Raw genomic sequence first — 18,107 nt, 5'->3', positions numbered from 1 at the left:
TCCCGGGTCTCCAGGATCACTCCCTGGGCGGAAGGCAGGTGCTAAACTAAACCTCTGAGCCACCCAGGGATCCCCACATAATACATTTTTAAGAAGAGGAATGGCCTTGGCACTCGTGTTGTCTTGTCACTGTCCTACAGTGGAATACATGTTATTGATGCTCGAGCTCTCTCTGACACTGGTCCCACCTCAGAACCATTCTCATCACAGCATGTATGTGGTCACTACCAACAGATCAGACAACTCTGTATGAGAGAGAAACTATTTGCTATGTCTTTTTTTATTATTTTTAAAAGACTTTATTTATTCATGAGAGACACACAGAGACACACAGACACACACACACACACACACACACACACACACACACACACATAGGCAGAGGGAGAAACAGGCTCCATGCAGGGAACCTGACATGAGACTTGATCTCAGGATTCCAGGATCATGCCTTGGGCTGAAGGCGGCACTAAACCACTGAGTCACCTGGGCTGCCCTTTTTTTTTTTTTTTTTTTTTTTTAAAGATTTATTTATTTGGGATGGCTGGGTTGCTAAGTGTTTGAGCATCTGCCTTCAGCTCAGGTCCTGATCCCAGGGTCCTGGGATCAAGTCTTGCATTGGGCTCCATGCAGGGAGCCTGCTTCTCCCTCTACCTATGTCTCTGCCTCTCTTTCTCGCTGTGTCTCTCATGAATAAATAAAATCCTAAAAAAAAAAGTTTTATTTACTTATTTTAGAGAGCAAGAGAGCACACATGAGTAGGGGGAGGGGCAGAGGGAGAGAGAGAGAAAATCTCAAGCAGACTCTCTGTGAGCTTAAAGCCTCATTTGGGACTTGATCTCACAACCTTGAGATCATGACCTGAGCTGAAATCAAGAGTCAGACAATTAACTGACTGAGCCACCTAGGTGCCTCCCGATTTTTGCTATTTCTAATTTGGAACTCGCATTAACTTTTTATTACAGTAGTTTCATCAGCCTGACCCAAATCTAGTTTTTCATTTTAGATAATATCTTAAAATGTAATCTTTTTATGGTATTAAATAAGAGGAGCTCAGTATTTATCTCTAAATCTGCCTACACTGAAGAAACGAAGCATTCTTTCATCAGTTGCTTTGTTAGTTTATTTCTCCTTCCTTCCTTACTTTTTGTTCCTTGTATTCTTCTCTTTCTCCAAATTATATTTGAGTAAAGGTGCAGTTCCCACCTTTGGTGGGGAGGTATCTTCCTAGGTTCAAGTGAACATTCAGATTCCTAAGACTAACAGGTTGCTCTTGGCCCCACTCAACTCAGAAAGAGGACAGAACTGGCTCACTTAAAAAAAATCCTGGCTCACTAGCAAGGCAATATCAGGCTCCTTGTTTACAGGAGTTCTTGTAATGGTTCTTGCTGGCAGCCCTGTGGAAGCTCAGGTGTGCAGAGATGAGGTCCACACTGGGAAGATGCGGGGGCAGCTCTGGCTTAACAGCTCATGCTCCCGGGATCCCTGGGTGGCTCTGCGGTTTGGCGCCTGCCTTTGGCCCAGGGCACGATCCTGGAGTCCCGGGATCGAGTCCCACATCGGGCTCCCTGCCTGGAGCCTGCTTCTCCCTCCTCCTGTGTCTCTGCTTCTCTCACTCTCTCTCTCTCACTATGTCTATCATAAATAAATAAATAAATCTTTAAAAAAGAAAAAAAGCTCATGCTCCATAGCAACCAGTATCTCTTGTAACAACTCCATAGGCCTAGTTTCCAGTTCCCCAAGAGATCTGCCTTGTACCAGGTCACCACACTAGATAAAGAAAGCCTGAAGCAGTATGCCAGGTATTTACAGTTCTCCCATCCAGATGCTGCCTTCTGGTCATAAGCAATGTTATGGTGATTTCTGTCAGTATCTATATATCTGTATATCTGTATCTATATCATTGTCATATTACTTTATCAAGTGACTAGGGGAAGGAACCTGGAAAGTTATTTAAGGGTTAAATTTTCATGCAGGGAAGGAAAAAGATTTTGTTAAACCTCTATACAGGTAACCCTTTACACAACTTGAATTTACCTGCCTGCATCAAACAATTCTTGAGATTCTACATGAGGTGCTATGAAGAAGTATAAAAATGTATTCAGGGAAATTTTCAGCTAGTAAGTGAGATTAGATGGGTATAAAACGAATTCAATAAAAGAATATGTAGAAAGCACCTGGGGGAAGTGTAGAGGGACTCTAGGAAGAGCATATTGATGATGTTGAGGCTTCCTATTTAAAAAATTAGTAATACAGTACTACCCTCTAATGGATATCTTGGTACTTTCTTAGTATAGATAATCATGGATCTTTTTCTATAAGAACCAAGCACTCCTCTATTAATACCCAAGGAAATGACAAAACCACCAAAAAGTATATTTTAATTGCAGTATACTTGATATAAAACATTATATTACTTTCAGGTGTATGACATGATGATTCAGTATTTGTATATATTGTGAAACTATGACCACAATAAGTCTAGTTAATACCCATCACTACACATGGTTACAAATTTTTTTTCTTGTCATGAGTTGTTTTAAGATCTGCTTTCTTAGCAACTTTCAAATATGCTATATATATTTGACTATGTATAGTCACCATGCTGTACATTACATTCTCATGACTTATTTTATAGCTGGATGACAATATTCATTTTGATCCTAGAATTATTGTTGGAAGAGATATGTTCTTTGATGGATCAAATTGCAAATGAGGAAACATTTGATTTGGAATGCATGCCCTTGATTTGGAAGGACTGCATACCATGGACATTCTTTTGTTTTTGTAAATATTTTAGAAAATTATAATTCTCAATGCTGTAAAAGAACTTCAGAATTATTGGGACATATATATGTAGTCTTTGTGACAGAGTATGTATTTGCTCTCCTGTTTTAGCACAAAACTAGTACTTAAAGTAACTTTCTATGGAATGATAGAAATTTTTTTAAAATAAATTTATTTTTTTATTGATGTTCAATTTGCCAACATACAGAATAACACCCAGTGCTCATCCCATCAAGTGCCCCCCTTAGTGCCCATCACCCATTCACCCCCACCCCCCGCCCTCCTCCCCTTCCACCACCCCTAGTTCGTTAGTAACAACTATTGTTGAAATTTCTTTTTTTAAAGATTTTATTTATTTATTCATGAGAAACACACACAGAAAGAGGCAGAGACACAGGCAGAGGGAGAGGCAGGCCCCATGGGGGCCTGACGTGGGACTCGATCCCGGGTCTCCAAGGATGACGCCCTGGGCCGAAGGCAGGCACCAAACCGCTGAGCCACCCAGGGATCCCCTATTGTTGAAATTTTAATGTTTAAACTTTAAAGAAATGGTTTATTTATTTATTCATGAGAGACAGAGAGAGAGAGACAGAGAGAGGCAGAGACATAGGCAGAGGGAGAAACAGGCTCCCTACAGGAAGCCCGATGCAGTACTCCAGCCAGGATCCCAGGATCACACCCTGAGCCAAACGCAGATGCTCAATTGCTGAGCCACCCAGGCGTCCCCATGTTTAAACATTTTTAAAGAAATTTAAGTTTAACCTTGTCATTCTGGGAATTTATAAAATTAAGAGTCTTGAAGGGCTTTCTTCAAGAAAGGCTTGTTTCCTTTATCTATGCTCTTCAATTGTTTGGCAGGTTCATCTTCTCCAGCACGTTCTTCATCCTTTCCAGAGGCATTCTGCAGCTGAGAATGCCTACTCCTCACCTACTCCTCACCTACTCCTTCTTGGGCTAAAGACCTCAGAGTTAGCTGCTCATCTTAATTTAGGGCAAATAAATTAAGGAACACTTCTGCTATTGAATTAGACATAGAATAATCTATGTGATAGATTCTTTTTTTTATTTTTTTTTATTTGATAGATTCTTAATGAGCATCTACATTTTGATGACAGCACCCTGTTTCATAAAAAAATTATGTATGCAAATATTTTTAATCAAATAAACGACCTATTCTTTGGAACAACTTTGTGATCATTTTTGTTCTAATGAATAACTTTAGTGGGATAATAAAATATGTTTGGCAAGTTGCATGAGTTTTTCTCAATAACTGAAAAGTCTTATGGCAATCTTTTAATGAATTTGTAAGTATTCATCTAAGACATGCTATGTACCCAGTGTTGTGGACCACATCAGATAAGTCTTTACTTTAAGTTGTACTCCTAGAGCTTTTTTGTCTATTGTAATTTTTCAACATTAACCAAAGTAAAGAGAATAGTTTAATGAATCTGATTTATTAGACAGCTTAATTATCAATGAGTGATCAATGTTATTTCATCTACATCCCTACACACTTTCCCTCATTTCTAGTTATTGTTTTAATTGAGGTATAATTTCTGTATCCCCCGTAAGTTCCCTTATGTGTATCATTTAATTTACAAATATTTCTGTATACATCTCCAAATGTTAATGACTTAAAATGCATATAATACCATTATCACCTTAAGACAAATGAACAACTCCCTAATTCATCCAATCAAATAACTAGTTTTTGGATTTTTCCTATTGTTTTATCACCTCTGTTATTATTTTATAGTTGTTTATTTGAATTGTGATCCAAGTAAGGATTATACATTCAAAGTAGATGACAAATTGAGTTTCTTTTGGTATCTTTGGGTACAACTACCTGCATCTTTTTTTCCCCTTGAAATTTTTTGTTTTGTTTTGGTTGAAGAAACCAGATCATTTATCCCATAGTGTGTCCCAGAGTCTGCATTTTGCTAATCACATCTCTGTGGTATTGTTTAACATGTTGCTCTGTCAGCTGTATTTCTATAAGCCTTCAATTTATTTAAGGAAATACTTGCTATCAGAAGGCAAGTGTTGTGCATTTCCACCAACAAGTACATATTGGCTGTTTCCTTTTGTGATATCAGTATCCCCTGACAATCATCACCTTGACCCATTGATTCAATGAGGTTGAAAAATGATAATCTAATCCTATCATTTACTTGTTAGCTGGAATCCTTCTATAAAGGAAAAACTTTCTATAATTAATTATTTGGTTATCCTGAGATAGAGAAAGGCAAAGAACTGGTTCCCAAGCATGTGCCAAAGACAACCAATGGGCTTGTTTAATTATTTTAGAATCATTATGAACTCTTGAATTTAAGCATATTTTATGTTTTATGCCATTGCAATTATTATCCTTACTGATGTACAAATTGTCCCATGTATAGCCAGTAAAGTTTTATTTATAATGGCTCTTTGTGTACCTCATTCTAGAAGTTTTTGATAGCTTCTTTGTTTTCTGATGTTGTAAGATGTTTCAGGGTCATCGTGTATATTTCTTGCCTTAGGCCTAAAACCAGTCATTTTTCTAAGGAAGCCCCATTCAGGGAAATGATATTAGAGATCACAGTTTAGATGCTTAATGTTTTGTTAAATTACAGCAAATATCTGAGTTAAAAACCTTCCCTAAAATTGAAGACATGCATTAAGAACAAGAAACCCCCAAAAGCATAAAAATGCATTATTAACACTAAAGTCCTAACTTCACAAAATTTTAAGGTGATCATTTATTATTTATTAATTATTAAAGTAATACTTGCTCATGTCAAGTGATATATGCTCATGTAAATATTTATTTATTATTTATTTATTTAAAAATATTTTATTTATTCATGGGAGACACAGAGAGAGAAGAGATATAGGCAGAGGGGGAAGCAGGGTCCCTGCGGGGAACCTGATGCAGGATTCCATCCCAGGTCCCCAGGACCACGACCCGAGCCAAAGGCAGATGCTCAACCACTGAGGCACCCAGGTGCCTCACCCACCCTTTTACATAAAGTATGTAGAATAAATGTGGGAGTCGTCTTTTGTACTCTACTTTCCCCTCTTTTAACTATACCCATTCTGTATCCCAGAGGTAAATATGCTTTATGAGTCTTGTATCTTTCCAGACTTTGCTGTACATACTTATATACCAACATAGATATATATAAGTGCACATGTTTATGTGACTAGGATATTTGATATATTGCTTTATTTAGTTATATATATTATATACATAATATATATTATATATATTAATGTCCAATATGAATATGTGCTGATCTCCTTAATTTGCTTTAATGGTTTAAAAATATTCCATAGTATAGATATACCATATTTTTGTGAAATTTACAAATTTGGTGCCCATTTGTTTTCAGATTTTTTCCATTATAAATACAGCATCCTTTTCTGTTTATCTTTGTATGTAGAGTCCTACAAATAGAATTAATTAGGTCAAAAGGTATATGCATTTAAAATGTTTATATATACTGCCAAGTTGAACCCCCATAAGGCTTCACCAGTTAATATTCCCAATGGTGTAGCAAAATACCAGTTTCTTCATACCTTCAGCATTAGATGAATTATTGTATATTTTTCCCATTCTGATATGAGAAAATCTGATTTATTATTTTAATATTAATTGTAATTATGTGGCAGATAATTTTTGTTTTTCATGTATGTAGTAAATAGTGTTTCTTTTCTAAAAATCAGTATTTTACTCTTTAATGGTATCTTTTTAAACAGGTTTTTAATGTTCATATATTTGAATTTGGCAATTTAAAAAAGTATTTTTAGACTTTATGGCTTGTTTAGTATTGCTTAAATTTTGTAAAAGTATTTCCTCATATTTCTAATATCTTTTAGAATGTGTGCTTTTAATCCCCTTGAAATTTGTTGATTGTTTTTGCCACATTGACAGATAATGTTCCAATACTATTTGCACATGGTTTATCCTTTTCATACGTTTGAAACACTTTTATCATATATTAAGTTCTCATATTTTTGAGCTCACTGCTAGACTTTATTTTTCAACTCTTCTAGCAATGCAATTCTTAATTATTTTGATCATATAGTATCAGCAGTTAGTATAGTATATATAGTATATTTCAATAGTTATTCTGCTATCATTAATTTTTTTTAAGATTATTTATTTTAGAGAGAGTGAGCAGGGGGAGGGCCAGAGGGAGAGAGAGAGTCCTGAAGCAGACTCCCTGCGAATGTGGAACTCCATCCCAGGACCCTGAGATCATGACCTGAGCAGAAATCAAGAGTCAGCCGCTCAACTGACTGAGCCACCAAGGTACCCCTTGATTTCTGCTCAGGTCATGATCTCAGGATGGTGAGATCCGGCTCTGCACCAGGTGTGGAGTCTACTTAAGATTCTCTCTTTCTCTCTCCCTCTGCCCCTCCCTACCACTTGCGTGTGCATATGTTCTCTTTCTCTGTACATAAAATAAATGTTTTCTTTGCTATTTAATTTTTTTTAAAGATTTTATTTGTTCGTGAAAGACACAGAGAGAGAGGCAGAGACATAGGCAGAGGGAGAAGCAGGCTCCCTGCAGGGAAACCAATGAGGGGCTTGATCCCCAGACCCCAGGATCACGCCCTGAGCAGAAGGCAGATGCTCAACTGCTAAGCCTCTCAGGCATCCCTACTATTTAATTATTTTAGATGAAAATTTTTTAAAGATTTTATTTATTCATAGAGAGAGAGAGGCAGAGACACAGGCAGAGGGAGAAGCAGGCACCATGCAGGGAGCCCGACGTGGGACTCGATCCTGGGTCTCCAGGATCACACCTCAGGCTGCAGGTGGCGCCAAGCCACTGCGCCACTGGGGCTGCCCTTTTAGATGAATTTTTATGTGTATCAGCTTTCAAAAAAAAATCTTGTTGGTATTTTGATTGGGTTTATATTAAAGTTATAGAGTCACCTAGAAAGAATTGACATCTTTACAACATTGAATCTTCCCAGCTAGTAACATACTATAGGCAGTCTTCACTTTGTGTTTTACTACAGGACTGTAAAAATGGCCATGCAAACTAAAACCATGCAAAGTGATCTCAATAATCAGTGGGAAAAATTGTTTGTTTTGTGATCTTCAAAAATTTTTGTCAAACCCTTAAAAACTCTTCCACTGTTGGCTGTAGATATATACAGAAATAAAATAGTAAAACTAGTATTTAGTGCACTGTAATTTAAAATATTAGAAACAGGGGATCCCTGGGTGGCTCAGGGGTTTAGTGCCTGCCTTTGGCCCAGGGTGTGATCCTGGAGTCCTGGGATCGAGTCCCACATCAGGCTTCTGCATGGAACTTGCTTTTCCCTCTGCCTGTGTCCCCGCCTCTCTCTCTCTCTCTCTCTCTCTCTCTCCTCTCTCTCTTTCTAATGAATAAATAAATAAAATCTTAAAAAAATATTAGAAACATTGAGAAAGGGTTTTTTTTTTCTAAGAAACTTATCAAGATTGGCTTCAATAATGCTTGCCTTCTGTCTTGTCATGTAACTCATAATACAGAGCAAGGATGTTTTCTATGCCTTAGTGAATTGACACTATTTTTTCTATAATTCCATTTATTTTCAATTTGAATTTCACTTTCAGTATTACCATTTTTCACTTATGTACTGCAGTTTCACATATAATGGCCAATTCCCCTCTTTCAATGGTCACTTTTATGTCATGTGGGTTTACCACTGGCGATAAGGAGCCAATGCAATGACACACTTTGCTGTCTATGAATAAACTGAATAACAAATATGCAGTGATCAATCACTAACAGACTTTGAGAGAAGTGATGTGATTGGTCACTTATCATGATACTCATCTGTTTTTTTATGTAATGATTTGTGGACTGTAATGCTAATAGTAAAGTTTGTACTTTATAATACCATGGTAGCAAATGTTGGGGATAACTAGTGTTATTTAACTAAATTGTGGTACTTGGAACTTGTGCATGTTGGAACTATGCAAAACAAGGGCTTTCTGTACTTGTTTCCTAAACATTTTATGTTCTATAATAAAGATTCATAGTTTTCTTCATATAGGCTTTGAAGATTTCTTATATCAATTCTTTTTTTTAAATCTTATTTTATTTTATTTTTTTAAAGATTTTATTTATTCAGGAGAGACAGAGAGAGAGAGAGAGGCAGAGACACAGGCAGAGGGAGAAGCAGGCTCCATGCAGGGAGCCCGATGTGGGACTTGATCCTGGGTCTCCAGGATCAGGCTCTAGGCCGAAGGCAGCACTAAACCGCTGAGCCCCTCGGGCTGCCCTCTTATATCAATTCTTAGATATATTGTAGTTTTTGTTGTTACTGTGAATGAGATCACTCTTGTATTACATTTTCTAATAGGCATCACTGGTACATAGGACAATTTTTGGTTTCTATTTTGGATCTAGCCATGTTGTTGAACTCCTGTTCTTACAGCTTTCAGTGGATTGCTTTAGTCTTTTTAGTTTTTAAGTAGATATTCACATCATTTGAGAAATGAAAATTATTTTTGTTCAGCTGCAAATAACTGGAAGTTGACTAACACTGTCTTAACCACACAGAGGTTTGTTTGAGTCACATAAAGGGAAGTGTATGACCAAGCATTCTAAGGGCTGATTCAGCAGCTCAGCAATGCCCTGAGGTGCCCAGACTTTCCTTTACATTCCCCCATCTCCATCTGGCATTGAGTTGGTTTGCCTCACAGTCAGTAAATAACTGATGACCTCCAAGCTTTGATCCTTAGTCCAGTTAGGATGCAGGAGAAGGGAGGGAAGAGGGGACGGTGCCTGTAACAGGGAAACAAAAATCCTTCCTAGAAATCTCCAACAGTCTCTTATTTACATCTCATTTTTATTTTTGTGTTTTACTAGGCCACATGACTGTTTTGGCTGGAAAGGGAGTCCAGGAAGCTATTTTTAGTCAGTTATGTTGCCATTCCAACTATATCTTCTGTTAAGAAGAAAGGAAACTTGGACACTATGTAGATGAAAGTGTCTTTTCATTTCTTCCTGTGATTATGAGACTACAGGTTTTCTATATCTTCTTGCATTCAATTTGGTAATTGATATATTTCTTAAAAAATTAATCTAATTCATCATGATGCTTAATTTTGTTGACCTATACTATATGTGCTATTAATATGTCTTATATTTAATTTCTTCCATGTCTGTAATTTTCTCCCTATACTTGTTTCTAAATTTCTTAATTTATGTTCTCAATCTTTTATCCTTTTTTTTTTTTTTCAATCTTTTATCCTTGATTAAATTTGCTAAACCTTAGTCTTATGTTAGTCTTTTCAAGTCTTCTGTTTGCTTTTTTTTTTTTTTTTTTTTTTGGTCTCCTGTTTCATTAATTTTTATTTTTCTCTTTATAAATGAAATATTTCTAATTTCTTTAGGTTAATTTTTTTTTATCCTTTTGGCTTTCTTGCCTTAGTACACAGTTCATTTATTTTTAATCTTGTTTTCTCATACATGAAATTAAGACTACACAATTTCTAGTGAGTACCCCTTTGCCAGTTCCCATTGTCATTGTTCCTAAGTAATCTGCATTTTTCATATTGATTTTATTTTTAACCTAAGAGTTCTATGGAAGTTGCTTTAATATTCCAAATGGGTTGGGTTTTTTTGTTTTGTGTTTTGGCTATTCTTTTGTAGTTATTTGTCTTATTTCACTTTGTGGTCAGAGACTATGATATACATTATACCAGTTTAGGGGAATTTGATTTTTTCTGTGTGTCCTAACACATAGAGAAATATAATTGTTTTGTGCATATTTGATAAGATTGTGTATTCTCTAAGTTAATATAAATACTATGTATTTTATTAGAGGAAATTTTTTCAGTTGTGCCACACATTACTACTTATTTTTGGTCTACTTTAATTATTGGACTTTTGAGAGAGATGTGTTACATTGTCTAAGAGTTAGGAACTCCAAGGAGGTTCAGTCTCAGGAGCCATTACTACACTTTCGTGAATTCTATCTTTAGGAGTTATACCAGGTTCTCAAAGTGAAGATATGAGAAAAATCCCCTCATGTTTCCAGCATGGAAAGAGGGAAAGTAGCCATTCTGAAATATGCCAGAGAGGAATCCCTGGGTGGCTCAGCAGTTGAGCATCTGCCTTCAGCTCAGGGCATGACCCCAAGGTCCTTGGATTGAGTTTCACATTGGACTCCCTGCATGAAGCCTACTTCTCCTTCTGCTGTATCTCTGCCTCTTTCTCTCTCTGTATCTCTGATGAATGAATGAATGAGTGAATGAATGAATGAATAAATAAATAAAATCTTAAAAAAAAAGAAAGGAAGAAATAGGCCAGAGAATTCTATTCTTCTTAACAAGACCTGCCCTTGGGAAAAAAATATTTTACCAGAGAGTTACCTAGTGAGATTTTATCACAGCCTAACTGACCAGGGGAAAGGGAAATGCCCAACTCCAGCCTTCTCTAGCCTTTCATGTGGGGGAAAGGAAATACTCAACTCTAACCCTCTATAACCATCTTGTCCCACCTAAGGAGGAAAAAAACTAAGAAGCATTTGTGAAGTGCATTGCCCAGTGTCATAGACTAACATCATGAAGAATGCCTTTGATGGTGTCATTAGTAGACCAAACACAGCTAAAGAAATATCTAGCTTGAGGATATGTTAATGTAAACTTCTAAAATTGAAGAGCATAGAGAAGAAAGACTGAAAACAAAAGAAAACAATATCCAAGAACTATGGGACAACTACAAAAGGTATATTATACAAATACTAGAAAGAAAGAAGTAATGACTGAAAATTTTCCCAAATTAATATCAGACACCAAACCACAGATCCATGGAGCTCAGAGAATACCAAGTAGGATAAACACCCCCAAAACACCACCAGTACCTAAGTATATCATATTCAAACTCTAGAAAATCAAAGATAAAGAAAAAATCCCAAAAGTTTCCAGAAGAATATAACATCTTGTAAATGGAGGAAAAAAGATAAGAATTGCATTTGACTTCTCAGAAACCATGTAAGCAAGAAGAGAATAGAGTGAAATATTTAAAGTGTTGAGAGAAAAACCACCACCAATCTAGAATTCTGTATCCTGCAAAAGTATCCTTCAAAAGTGAAGGACACATAGACTTTCTTATACCAAAAAAAAAAAAAAAAAAAAAAAAAAAAAGGAAGAAAAAGAAAAGAAATTTGTTGCTAGCAAAACTGCCCCACAAGAAATGCTGAAAGAAATTCTTCAGAGAAAAGGAAAATTATATTCGTCAGAAATACAAATCTACATAAAGAAAGAAAGAGAATTAGAGAAGGAATAAATGAAAGTTTTATGTTTCTTATTCTTAATGTAATAGAAAACAGTTTGTTAAAAGCAACACTAGCAACAGTGTATCAGATGATTATGCCTTATGTGTAAGTGAAATCAATAACAGTAATGATATAAGAAACAGAAAGGAGGAATAAAAAATATTTTGATATAAGGTAGTTGCACTGCCCATAAAGCATTGCAGTTACTTGAAAGTGGATTTAGATTACTTGTAAATATATACTGCAAACTCCAGAGCAACCACTAACAATGTAAAAAAAAAAAGGAATATAATTGATATGCTGAGAAAAATGACTCCTATAAATGCTCAGTAAAACCACAAAAGGCAGAAAATGAGTGAAGGCATAAAGAGAAACAAAGAACAAGGACAACTAGTAGAAAACAGTAACAAATATGGTAGATAGTAATCCAACTATATGAATAATCGTTTTAAACATCAGTGGTCTAAATGCACCAATTAAAAGACAGAGATTATCAAAGTGGGTCATAAAGCAAGACCCAGTTGTATTCTGGCTACAAGAAGTCCACTTTAAATACAGGGACACATACAGATTAAAATTAAAAGGATGGAAAAAAGATATACTAAGCTAGCACAAACAAAAGAAAGCTGGGATAGCTATATCAATTTCAGAGCAGACATCCAAGTGAGGAAAACTATCAGAGATACATAAAGGCATTACAGATTGATAAAAGGGTTTATTCTTCAGGAAGACATAACAGTCTTTAATGTGTATGTGCCTAACAAGGGAGTGTCAAAACACATGAGGCAAAAACTAATAGAACTGCAAGGGAAAATAAATGAATTCATTATTATAGCTGGAGACTTCAACACCCTTATATCAGAAATGGACAGATCCAGCATGCAGAAAATTAGTAAGGACACAGTTGAACTCATCAGCACCATCAATCAACTGGATATAATTAACATTTATTGGTTATTTTATCTTGTAACAGCAGAATACACAATCTTCTCAAGCTTACATGGAACATTCACCAAGACAGACCATATTTCAAGCCATAAAACACACCTTAACAAATTTAAAAGAATATAAATCACACAGTATCTGTTCTCAGATCGTGATGGAATTAAAATTATAAATCAATAACAGAGAGATACTTAGAAAATCTCCCAAAACTTGGAGAGTAAACACACATTTTAAAGTAACATATGGGTCCAAGAAGGAATCTCAAGAGGAATGAAATAGTATTTTATGAAAATGAAAATACAACTTACCAAAAAATGTGGGATGAAGTGCTTAAAGAGAAATTTATAGCACTGAATGCATAGAGTAGAAAAGAAGAATGATCTAAAATCAATAACCTAATCTTCCTCCTTGGGAAGTTAAAAAAACGAAGTATAAATTAAATCCAAAATAAGCAGAAGGAACAAAATGAAAATTAATACAGAAATCAATGAAATTGAAAACAGGAAATCAATAGAAAGCATCAACAATGCCAAAATCATATGATCACATCAATAGATGAAGTAAAAAGCATTTGACAAAATTCAACAGCCATTCATGATAAACATTCTGAACAAACTAGGAATAGAGGGGAATTTTCTCAACTTGCTAAAGAACATGTACAAAAAAACTACAGCTAACATTTTACTTAATGGTAAAATTAAGCACTAAATGGTAAAATTTCCACCAATGGTGGTGGAAATGGTAAAATTAAGCACTAAATGGTAAAATTTCCCAGTAAGGTCAGGAACAAGGCAAGAATACTCCCCTCTCATCGCTGCTTTACAGCATAGGTTCACTAGCTAGGAAATCCTAGCTAATTTAATAAGAAAAGTTACTAGAAGGTATATAGATTCGGGAGGAAGAAAGTAAACTGCCTTTGTTTACAGACGACATGATTGTGTAGAAAATTCAAAAACAGTTGACAAAAAAAAAATTGAACTAATTAGCAATTATAGTAAGGTTACAGAATTCAAGGTTATATGCAAAAGTCAATTGCAATTGCATTCTTATATATCTGCAATGAACAACTAAAATCTGAAATTAAAAATACCATTTTTATTAGTACCTCAAAAAATGAAATGCCTAGGTACAACACGGAAAGTATACAAAATTAAGAGATATGAAGGATAACTAGAAGGCCTGACATACATTTCGCTGGAGCTCCAAAACTGGATAAAGAGAAACAAATTTGAAAATAAAATATATGAGAATTTTCCAGAATAGTGAAATCCACATATTTGTAAAATTAGGAGCCTCAATAGATTCCCAAGCATTCAACTAAAAAGAAATCTACACTTGGATCCCAACAAAAAAAAGTCTTAAAATCATCCGGGGGTGGGGGGAACAAAAAGATGGCCAAATGAAATGATTTGACAGCCAACTTCTCAACAGCATCAGCGGAAACTAGGATATAGGAACCTTCTTTAAGAACTCACTGTTCCTTAGTATTTACTAAAATTTATTTACAGGCAACCCAGAATTTTGTATACAGTGAAACCATCTTTCAAGAATGTATAATATAAACATTCTAGGAAAAAAAACCCTGAGACAGAACTCAAAACACTGGGCAACAATATTTTTTGTGCGTGTGTGTGTGTGTGTGTGACTGAAATTAAAGTATTCTCAAGTCTTGTATTGTTCTAGTTAAAAGTTGTTTAACTTTAGACTTTATTAAGCATGATGTTGTCACTTATAAGTAGCAACTGAAAGAATAGAAACAGTATGTATACGTTCCAATAAGATTAAAAATGGAGTAAAGAGAAAAATCCTTAATTCCATGAAGACAGATAGAAAAAGGCCCCAGAAAAATCCAGAAAATAGAAAGTATAAAATAAAATATTAAAAGCAGCAGCAAATATAAAATCATCACAGTAAGAGTTTAAAAAATAAATTTGCCAGTTAAGACAGTGGTGGCTGGACTAGATATAAATCCAACAAAATCCACTTACATGCCATTTACAGGTGGCAAACCTAGAACATCACGATGTAAAAAGTTTGACAGTAAATGAATAGATTTTTCAGGCTGAAAAATAGAGTTTTCATAATTGAAAAGAGATGGAACAGCTGTATGAATATGAGATAACAAGCAACAAAGCATACACGGAGGTATATCATTCAATTCACTAGGATAATATACAAATAAACTTTGTCTATATTTACTGAGGTGTCAGAACATGTTAAGGCAGAAATTTACCAGAGCAAATAGAAGTTATTAACAAATTCACCTTTCTTGAACGGTATTTTAACACATCTTCTGAGTAATCGATAGGTCAAGCAGACTAGATAGTAGGCTATGGAAGACCTGAGCCACATGGTTAGCCAGCGAGTTGTTCTAAGCACATGTACAGTACGCTGTACCTAAACACACATGGGTCGTTTATAAAAACTGATAATGTATCAAGCCGTAAAAAAACAAAAATCTCTAACTTAAAAGGCTCAGTTATCATTGAGTCTGATAATTTCAGTATCATACCAGCCATTGTTTTTTTGCTAAATAAAATACGTAAAACACAGGAGCTTAATTGTTCACTTCCCCTCTGAGACCTGCTGGAAGCAGGAGATACTGTCTCCCGGCGTGGTAAATCTTGTCTGTTGTAAGCTTGATCACACCCTGTGTTTTGTTTTGTTCTATTTTGCTTTACAGTTATGCTACTACCTGGGTCTTTGTCCTGTTGGCAACATTATGCATGGAATTCTATAGTTATCATAAGTTGTCATATAGCATTACTGTCTTGATCCCATAGTTTTTTTCCCCCACTGGCTCCACCCCAATGTTGGTACTTCTGTCATGCCCAAATTTGTGGCTCAGCTGTTCAAAAAAGGGGAACAAATTTCAGGGCATTTTCAAGGCTGACCCAAGCAGACTCATGTATAAGTAATTGTTGGTGAAGACCTTTCTGCAAGACACCAGAGATTCTGTTCCACTTGAGTGAAAATCACACAGAGCTCCTGAGCTGGTGGTGCCTGGGCCTACTGAAGGTCTGCAAACTTCTGCCCCAAGATGAGGCAAAACAGCCCTCATTCCTGACTGGACCTTAACACTGGATTCTTTCTTGGATACTCATACAACAGAGATCAAAGGGCCCACCACACAGGCAAACAAGCAATGGAGAGACACAGTGCATTCAACCCTTTGGTTCACTAAAACTATTCACATTTTTTTTTTTTTTAATGATAGTCACAGAGAGAGAGAGAGAGAGAGAGAGAGAGAGAGAGGGAGGCAGAGACATAGGCAGAGGGAGAAGCAGGCTCCATGCACCAGGAGCCCGATGTGGGATTCGATCCCGGGTCTCCAGGATCGCGCCCTGGGCCAAAGGCAGGCGCCAAACCGCTGCGCCACCCAGGGATCCCACTATCCACATTTTGGCTACAAAATCAATTAATTCTCTTTAGGAGCTTTCCTAAAATACATATTACCATATGTAAAAAGTCACAAACATTTTAATATTTGAATTTTTATAGTTTTTCCCCTGTAAAGGAAAGGTATGGTGTGGTTGGGAGTCAGGATATGGGCTGTGACCCAGCTCTATGGGATCTAGGGCAAGTGCATTGTCAGGCCTGGTTTCTCTCTTAAATTAGGAATACCTTTGGGGTGACACTTTCTGGGTCTTCTGTGAAGCCCATAACAATCACAGCTCTCCCCTTCCCTTCTTGAATGCCCTGGCTCCAACTCTGAGCCTTCTTGATCCACAGCGAGGGGTCCCACGTCCCTCTGTGTTAGGTTCCAGGTACACACGATTTGGCCAAGGAATGACCCTTTATTCACTCAGGCCAATGAGGTTCTCTTTTAGAGAATTCTCCCAGTCGGGGCTAGCAGGTAGACCGCCAATCCGTCCTGGCCTCTAGATATATGCTGTAGAAATTGGGAAGCTGGAGTGTGAGACTGTCTTTTAACATAGGAACTGAAAGGTGGAGTGACAACACAGAGAATAACACTATTTGCAAAGAGTGACAATGAGGCAAGCGTAGAGACAGGAGCAGAGATAAGGAGAGGGGAAAACTATGAATTTCCAGGCCCTGCCCGATAGCCCAGGTACATCTGTAGCCTCGGGTACTGGCATTCTGCTCTGAACTGTGTAATCAATACTATTTTTGGCTTAATATTGCTCCAAGGGTTTTGTCATGTAAGGTCAGAATCCTAATTCATGTAGTGGGTTGTTTCCAGGGTCCCTTCATCTTCCTGATTCTGTGGCTGTGGGATGGGGAATGCTTTTGCTTCCTGCTCTGGACATACCTGGGAAGTTGCCATCAAAGGTTTTTATACTCAGCAAAGGGTTATTATTTTTTTTATTGTAGAGGCACTAAATTCTAAATTATTCATGAATAGACATTTAATGTAAAGCATTCACCTTCTATCCTATTTTAGGAACAAGATTAGGAAAAATGTAGAGCATTTCATCAGTTTTAATTACTAAATACTTTGGTTTTAAAAATCAGAATTTGCTTTTTTTGTTTTAAATGTTAATTTAGGGCTTACTTCCCCACAAAATATTAGAACATAAGATTAATCATCTTCCTTAAGTAGAAATTAGCATATTAGTTATTATTTATTTTCTACCCACTTTAAGCTTTTGAAATGTGGAGAAAAGGAAACCTTGCACGCTGTTGATAGGAAGGTACAGTGGTGCAGCCACTATGGAAAACGGTACGAAGTTTCCTCAAACAAAAACAGAAATACCAGGGACCCCTGGGTGGCTCAGCGGTTTAGCGCCTGCCTTCAGTCCAGGGTGTGATCCTGCAGTCCTGGGATCGAGTCCCACATTGGGCTCCCTAAATAGAGCCTGCTTCTGTCTCTGCCTGTGTCTCTGCCTCTCTCTCTCTCTGTCTCTCATGAATAAGTGAATAAAATCTTAAAAAAAAAAAACAAAAACAGAAACATCATGTGATCCAGTAATTCCTCAAATGGCTATTTATCCAAAGAAAACACTAATTCTAAAAGATATGTGCACCCCTATGTTTATTGCAGCATTATTTACAATAGCCAAGATATGGAAGTAACTTAAGTGGTCGTAGATAGATGAATCGACAAAGATGATGTGCTATATATACCCATTGGAATATTATTCAGCCAT

Source organism: Vulpes vulpes, chromosome 2, assembly GCF_048418805.1.
Source record: "Vulpes vulpes isolate BD-2025 chromosome 2, VulVul3, whole genome shotgun sequence".
In the NCBI taxonomy this organism is placed as follows: Eukaryota; Metazoa; Chordata; class Mammalia; order Carnivora; family Canidae; genus Vulpes; species Vulpes vulpes.
The sequence above is the reverse complement of the archived record's forward strand: the minus strand, read 5'-3'. Positions refer to the sequence as shown.